The 8,356-nt window shown below is 48.5% G+C and overlaps 1 pseudogene; it reads right to left on the minus strand.

The window, feature by feature from the left end:
• Nucleotides 1-4,932: 4,932 nt before the first annotated feature.
• On the minus strand, nt 4,933-6,577 carry LOC123950384 (annotated as a pseudogene).
• Between the last annotated feature and the right edge of the window lie 1,779 nt (nt 6,578-8,356).

Consider the following 8,356-nt stretch of genomic DNA (forward strand, 5'->3'; position numbering starts at 1 on the left):
TCTCCTTGATGTGCGTTGATACCATAGTATTTGAAAGGTTTTTTGTTTTTTTGTTTTTTTTTTTGTTGTTGTTGTTGTTTTACTGAAGGCCTCAGAGTATGGCGCTGTATGTACGCACCTATTTCCTTCTTCATTCTTCTAGCGATTTCTTTTGGGACAGCTCCATCTCTTGCGGATTTGAACAAATTAGCAATGAACGTAGTGGTCCAAAAATGTGTTTCTAACTCTACCTTTAGTAGTTCTGGTTAATACAAGTGGGATTCCTGGATCATGTGATATTCTCTCTTTGCATATTTTTGCGTATCTTCTATAATGCTTTTATGAAGGAGGGTACACAACTCACATTCACACCAACAACATCTTGTGTTCTTAACTCTCATCCATCTCCCCCAGCAATAGTCATGTTTTGTTCTTTTTTTGTGGTGTTATAAATTTTTTTAACACAAAGATGACGGGCACAACAAGCTGTCTATTCATTTCCTTTGCTGCGCCGTGTGGCGCTGTGTCGGTGACGCTTATGGCCTCTGGGGTGTTCTTTCCACCAGGGCTCTGGAGTTCTTGGAGGAGACATCATGAGCAATCCCCACACAGAGATTTGTGGCCCATCAGCCGCACCTTAGCTCCTTGACGTCGTGGACTAGGAACTTCGGGAATGCCACTGGGCAGCTTGTACTTTGTTTTCTTGTTGGTCCCAATACCAACGTATGGCACGGAGATCTGGCCCTTGAATCTCCCTGGCACCGCGCTCTCAATGCCTCTGGGTCTCTCAGCCAGTTGCGCTTCATTGACACATCGGTCTGACTAGTGCCTGATGAACTTCTTGGTTCTTTTCTTAATGACCTTGGGCTCCACCAAAGGTCTGAGGGCAGCCGTGACACCCAGTAGCAGAGGGCTGCCACCTCCGCACCCAGCGCCAGTGGGGGTGAAGAGAGCTGCTTTTGTTTGTTTGTTTGTTTGTTTGTTTGTTTTGTTACTGGCTCTTCTGATACTGTGAGAAAAGGTATCACTGTGGTTTTGAGATGCATTTGCCTGACGATTAGTGATGCTGGGCATCATTCATATGCTAGTTGGCAATTTGTATACCTTCTTTAGAGCAATGTCTATTGAATCTTCTGCCCATATTAATGGGGCTATTTGATCTTGTTGAGTTGTAGAGGCTCCTGAATTATGCTGAGTAAGAAACTCTTGTCAGATATTTGATTTGTAATTATGTTCTCCTTTTCTGTATTTTGCCCCTTACTTGTTGATGCAGGCAATGACGTGCGATAGTCTTAAAGGTTGATCGAGTATCATAGGTCAGTTTTTTATAAACATTCATAAGAGTAAAGCACCTGAGTGGCTCATTAGTTAAGCATCTGCCTTTGGCTCAGGTCATGATCCCAGGGTCCTAGGATCAAGACCCATATTGGGCTCTTGGCTCTGCACGAAGCTTCCTTCTCTCTCCACTTCTCATCTTCCACTCTCCATGCTTGTGTTCCCTTTCTCACAGTCTCTCTCTCTGTCAAATCGATGAAATTTAAAGAAAAAATTGTAAGGGTAGTATTTGTGTATTTCTTGTGTAATAAATATAACGATTGATTTCTAACTGATTACTGTAATTTTTATTGCCCTGAAATGGCACAAACTCAGCGACTAAAGGAAACTCATGTATTGCATCAAATACAGTTGCCAGGCTGTATTTAGAGCTGAGCCAGTCTCTCCCCATTCCAGGAATCCCAAAGTCACAGTAACCTATACTTATTGGCAATGTCCCTTATAAGGTGTGTCTCATCATCTGAACGAGTGTCGGGGATTATTTGTTTTTGGCAAAGTGGCCCTGTGTGTGACAGAGTTGTGCCGCTCTGCACGGATCACTAACGAGTGCACTGTGCGCACAGGACAGGGCACCCTGCGCCGGACTCACCATGGTATCCTATGTGCATAGCAACCCTTGTTTTCCCTGGAACACGTGTTTCTCATAGGACGTGGGTCACCCCCATGACACCGATGCTCCTGTCCCATGCCTCAGTTATGCTCCCGAGCTTTCTCCGAGGGTCATCTGTGCACCTCCTTGTCAATCAGTTTTAGGACGGGTTCTGCTGGGTGAGGTCAGCCAGAACCCCGTCTATCCATGTGGGGACACCCTACATATCCCCTCAGGATGGCCATCGTTCCCCAGGTGCTGCCTGTTCCTTCTGGGCTTTCATCAGCAAGAATCCTGTGTGGTCACCCTAACCAGCATCCCCATTGGTTTCTTCTGCATTTGTTCCTTCCTCCGTTCACTCTAGAAATTTTTCACACTGTCCCGCACAGTGCTTGGAATGAATGGTGCTGTGTCCCTGACATGAAGTTCCAGTTGGAGGGGTCCGTCTATCTGTTGCTACAATCCTTGTCATGCCTGCCTTACCCTCCTAACAGGTGTCATGGAATATCCTTTCTCTCTGCGGAGGCTCTTCTTGGCCACAGCGAGGGGCCCGAGCGCACCGCGACGCCTTCCTCAGCCTCATCAGCGCTCCTTGGCGGTCCCCTCGTGCCACCGCACGCGGCTGTGTTTGGGGATCGGCTGGGTCCCATGCGGGGCTCTGTGGGGCTTGGCGTTCTTCACCGCATCTTTAGGTCGCTTGGAGGGACTCCACTTTCTGAGCTCCCCAGGGGCCATACACAACCGTAGTCAGCAGAGCGCGGGAGCCTCCAGCAGCAAGGGTGCCACCAGCAGGTTTTCTGCTCAGGGGGTGACTAAGGCTCCTGAGTTCCGTCTGTGCATCCGAGTGGTAGGGAGCTTGTGTCCTCGGCCCTGTGAGGGAATTGACACGCCTGCAGTCCTGTTGTCCCACCTGCATGGCCTGCCATTTTTTTGCAGCAGAAAGAGAGAGGAACACAGACAGGAAAAAGATTGGCCTGAATGAAGAAGTTCCTATTCTGCTTGCGGACCCTGAAAATGTGGAGGCGGCTGGCGAGCAGGGCCAGAGGGGAAGCAGGCTGCGACGTCAGCAGGCAGAGGGGCAGAGATGCCTGAGGACCTGAGCTTGGATGGCGGATTTGTCAACGCAAGGTCAAGGAGAGGCACAAAGTTAGGATCTAACCACCTCTTAGAGGCTGTCCTGTTGTGGGTGGGAAATTGTTACAGTAGTCTCTTCTGCTGCTTTGTCCTTCCGTGGTAGGAGTTGAAGGTCCCGTCTTTTGTTCCAGATTGTACTAAATGGCATCCTCCATCGTTTTCTCTTGGTTCCTGTAACGAAAATTGTCAATTTCGTTTATCTTTGTTCAAGGGAGCCTGTATCCATTGGCCTTTCTATATTGTGCTTTGATCTATAGATCCTCGAGTTCTCCACCTATATTATTTCCTTCCTATGGAGAATTTTTGGTTAATATGTTATTCTCTCTAGTCTTTTCTCACACTAAAATTATGTTGTTATTAGAGATCTTTTTCTATTCTTGGGATAGTAGTTTTCAGTAGAAATGTCCTCTGAGAAATGCTTTTGTTACATGTCATAAACCCTTAATATGTGTTTTCTTTAGTGTGCAGGTGTGTGTGAGCTCATGATTGGTTTTGTCATGATAAATCCTGTGAGTTGCCTTTACTGCAGTGATTGCTTCCTTGGCCGTGCAGAAGTTCAAAATCTGTTGTAGTCACATTTGTCTATTGTTCATAATTCGTAAGTACAGTGTTTGTGTATTGGTTGTGCATAAATAGACTAACTGATTTCACATTGATTACTGTCATATTTTTATTACTCATAGTATATATCAGTATTAAGCATACACACACACACGCACACACAAATCACAACAAACTCAGTGGCTTAAATGAAACCCATGTCCTTGTAGAAGATGTGTGGTCAGAACTGCGCAGGATCTATTGGGAGGTGAGCCCAGTTCCTTCCGCAGTCGTAAAGCCCAGGCGAACGGGTCCCTATATGTATTGCGAAGGACCTGAGCAAAGCCTTTCTTACCATCTTAACAAGTGTCCTTACACTTCCTCTTCTTCACTGTGGTCCTTGCACGCCAAGTAGCGTGGAATTCTCTGCAGCTCTGAATCCAGGCTTCTGAACTGGCATTTCCTTGGGGCCTTCCCTGTCCATCCATCAGCTCTGCACTGTCCCCTACTTCGGACAACACCTGGGTTCCATAGGTGACACCAAATCGGGATGGTTCTTCTTACCGTACCGAAGCTCTATACCAGATAGTCATTGGCGACAAAGGTTCCATACCTCAGTACACTTACTCAGGTTTCTAAAAGGTCACGTAGGGCTCGTGTATGCACTCGTTTGTGAACCACGTATGAAGGAGCCCTACTAAATGGTTTTCATTAAAACGTCCCATCTGAGCGCGCTGGGTGTGCGATCAGCATCCTCCGGCGTCTGCATCCCGCGTGTCATACTCGGCCACGCCTATCTCTCTCTGCAAGCCTCACGGTAGATGGTTGGGCCCGAAGCCCCCTTTACCATGATGTTCCCACTTCCTAATCTCGCCGCATAGTCCTCACGGGCTCTTTGTGTCCACGCACAAGTCCCACATTGTATTTGGAGTTGGCCGCAGTCAGTCCCGCACTGAGAAGTCTGAGCGGGAGGGTCCCTAGATCTTAAGCTGTGGTCCTGAGGAACGTCTGCATTCCTTTGTCCAAGAAGGTCATTGAATGCTCCTTTCCTTAGCAGCATCCCTGTGACCCGCTGCTGCAGAACAAGGCAGGTGACATCGCTCCTCTGTACTGTGTGCGGTTCTGTGAGCAGCGTGGTCCACGGCCCCGCGGTGCACCCCTGACGGTTCTGAGGCGGCATCGTACCTCGGTACAGAGGTTAGCCCCCTGCCTCGGTGCCTTACTGCAGCCACGCCTCTGTCCGGATCTCTCACCACGCTTCCAGGCCTTTCCAGGCGCTGTTTGGGGAGGAGAATTCTTTGTTCACCATACCAGATCAGCCTTGAACCTTCTCTTAGACTCCGCGCACGTCCTTGTCAAATGGAGCTGCCACTCGCCTGTCGCTGAGTGTGTTTCCCCAGAACCTGCACCCTCCACTGCTGAGCGCTCGGACCTGTGACCGCGTGCGTCATCCTCACATCTGCCCGTGATTTCTCGTCACCTCGACCTGTCTTCTACAGGGGTCCACAGAGGAAGCTCATCCAGAAACCTCTTTATCCTTGATGTTTCCCCTTAGGAGTTTCGATCAATCCACTGTCTTCCTCTGCTCTTCGGTACAATTGCTCACGTGGGCAAATAAAGAAAAATCACCGATTGCACATTTGTTCTTGCCATATTCAGATTGAGTCTTGTCTCTCTCCTCTCCCCCACCGTGTGGAGCCCAACTGCAGAGTCCCTATATGCATCGCTGCGCTCCTGATGACGACTGCATTACCATTGTTAGCAAGTGTCCTCGAGTGTTCTTTCCTCTGACCGTGGCTCCGTGTAGGAAACCACGTCACGTTACCGCTATGTCCTGACGCCATTCCCTGCACTGGCGAACCTACCAGTGGTACCATGCTTTAAAGAAGTGGGGGAAAGGGCGCCTGGGTGGCTCAGTGGGTTAAAGCCTCTGCCTTCGGCTCAGGTCATGATCCCAGGGTCCTGGGATCGAGCCCCGCATCGGGCTTTCTGCTCCGCAGGGAGCCTGTTTCCTCCTCTCTCTCTGCCTGCCTCTCTGCCTACTTGTGATCTCTGTCTGTCAAATAAAAAATAATATCTTTTTAAAAAAAGAAGTGGGTGAAACAGATTTATCTTTCCTGTGACAGGGTTATTTTACTGAGTAAAATGTCCTTGATGTGCATTCATGCCATAGTATTTGAAAGGTTTTTTTCGTTGTTGTGGTTGTTTTACTGAAGGCCTCAGAGTTTGGCGCTGTATATACGCACCTATTTCCTTCTCCATTCTTCTAGCGATTTCTTTTGGGACAGCTCCATCTCTTGCGGATTTGAACAAATTAGCAATGAACGTAGTGGTCCAAATGTGTTTCTAACTCTACCTTTAGTAGTTCTGGTTAATACCACAAGTGGGATTCCTGGATCATGTGATATTCTCTCTTTGCATATTTTTGCGTATCTTTTATACTGCTTTTATGAAGGAGGGTACACAACTCACATTCACACCAACAACATCTTGTGTTCTTGACTCTCATCCATCTCCCCCAGCAATAGTCATGTTTTGTTCTTTTTTTGTGGTGTTATAGGTTTTTTTAACACAAAGATGACGGGAACAACAGGCTGTCTGCATTTTCTTTGCTGCGCCGTGTGGCGCTGCGTCGGTGACGCTGATGGCCTCTGGGCTGCTCTTTCCAGCAGGGCTCTGCAGTTCCTGGAGGAGACGTCGTGCGCATTCACTGCGCAGGGAGATTTGTGGCACAGCAGCACCCCTTCTAGCTCCTTGACGTCGTGGACTAGGAACTTCCGGATGCCATTGGGCAGCTTGTACTTTGTTTTCTTGTTGGTCCCAATACCAATGTAGGGCACGGAGAACTGGCCCTTCAGTCTCCCTGGCACCGCGCTCTCAATGCCTCTGGGTCTCTGCCAGTTGCGCTTAATTTGACATTCGGTCTGACTGGTGCCCGATGAATTTCTTGGTTCTCTTCTTAATGACCTTGGGCTCCACCAAAGATCTGAGTGCAGACATGATGCCCGGTGACAGAGGGTCGCCACCTCTGCACACAGCACCAGGACCAGGAAGAGAGCTGCTTTTTTTCCCTTTCTTTTTTGATAGTGGCTCTTCTGATACTGTGAGATAAGGTATCACTGTGGTATTGATATGCATTTGCCTGATGATTAGTGATGCTGGGCGTCATTCATATGCTAGTTGGCAATTTGTATACCTTCTTTAGAGCAATGTCTATTGAATCTTCTGCCCATATTAATGGAGCCATTTGTTTTTTAAGTCGTTGAGTTGTAGAGGCTCCTGAATTATGCTGGGTAGGAAACTCTTTATCAGATATTTCATTTGAAATTATGTTCTCCTTTTCTGTATTTTGTCCCTTACTCTGTTGATGCAGGCAATGACATGGGATAGTCTTAAAGGTTGATCGAGTATCATAGGTCAGTTTTTAAAAAAATTGTGTAAGGGTAAGGCACTTTGTGGCTCATTCATTAAGCATCTGCCTTTGGCTCAGGTCATGATCCCAAGGTCCTGTGATCAAGCCCCACATTGGGCTCCTGGCTCTTCCGGAAGCCTGCTTCTCTGTCTTCATGCTTGCATTCCCTCTCTCACTGCTTCTCTCTCTCTCTGTCAAATAAAATCTTTAAAAAAAATTCTGAGTGTAATATTAGCCTATTTCTTGTGTAGTAACTATAATTCTTTATTTCTAACTGATTATTGTAACTTTTTTTATTACCCTGAAATGGCACAAACTGAGCCGCTGAAGAAACTCGTGTATTACATGAAATTCCATAGGGACAACTGCCCAGGCTGTATTTAGAGCTGAGCCAGTCTCTTCCCAATTCAGGAATCTCAAGGTCACCGTTCCGTATACTTATTGCCAAGGTCCCTTGTAAAGCGGGTCTCACTCTCCGAATGAGTGTCAGTGACTGTTTTCCGTAAGTGGCCCTGTTTGCGCCGGAGTTCCGCTGCTCGGCACGCATCACTAACGTGTGCACTGTGCGCAGAGGGCAGGGGACCACGGTGGCACTGCACACATTGTCTTACCTGCATAGCAGCCCTTTGCTCCCTAGAACTTTTGCCTGAGTACTGGCCATGGGTCTCCCCCATGACAACATTTCTCCTTTCCCATACCTCAGTCAGGCTCCTGAGCTTTCTCCAAGGGTTATCTGTGAATCTCCCTGTAAATCAGTTTTAGGAAGAGTTCTGCTGGGTGAGCTGAGCCAGAACCCCATCTTTCCATCGGGGATATCCTAGTTATCCACGTAGGATGGCCATCCTTCCCCAGGTGCTGCCTGATCCCTCTGGGCTTTCATCAGCAAGAATCCGGTGTGGTCGCCCTAACCAGCATCCCCATTGGTTTCTTCTGCCTTGTTCCTTCCACCGTCCACTCTAGAAATTATTCGCACTGGCCCGCGCAGTAGTTGGAGTGAATGGTGCTGTGTCCCCGACATGAAGTCCCAGTTGGAGGGGTCCATCTCTCTGGCTACGATCCTTGTCATGCCTGCCTTACCATCCCAAGAGGTGTCCTGGAATACCCTTTATTTTGCAGAGGCTCCTCTTGGCCTCAGTGAGTGGTCCGAGAGCACCGCGACGCCGTCCTCAGCCCCATCAGTGTTCCTTGGCGGCACGGCGGGGCACCGCATGTGGCCGTGTTTGGCGTTTGTCTGGTCCCGTGTGGGGCTCTGCGGGGCTCGGTGCTCTTCACCGCATCTTTGAGGTCACTTAGGGGACCCCACTTTCCGATCTCCTCAGTGTTGGTGTGGGACGTCGCGACCGCATGTGACCGTAGTCAGCACAGTG

The sequence above is a fragment of the Meles meles genome, chromosome 9 (genome assembly GCF_922984935.1).
Source record: "Meles meles chromosome 9, mMelMel3.1 paternal haplotype, whole genome shotgun sequence".
NCBI lineage: Eukaryota > Metazoa > Chordata > Mammalia > Carnivora > Mustelidae > Meles > Meles meles.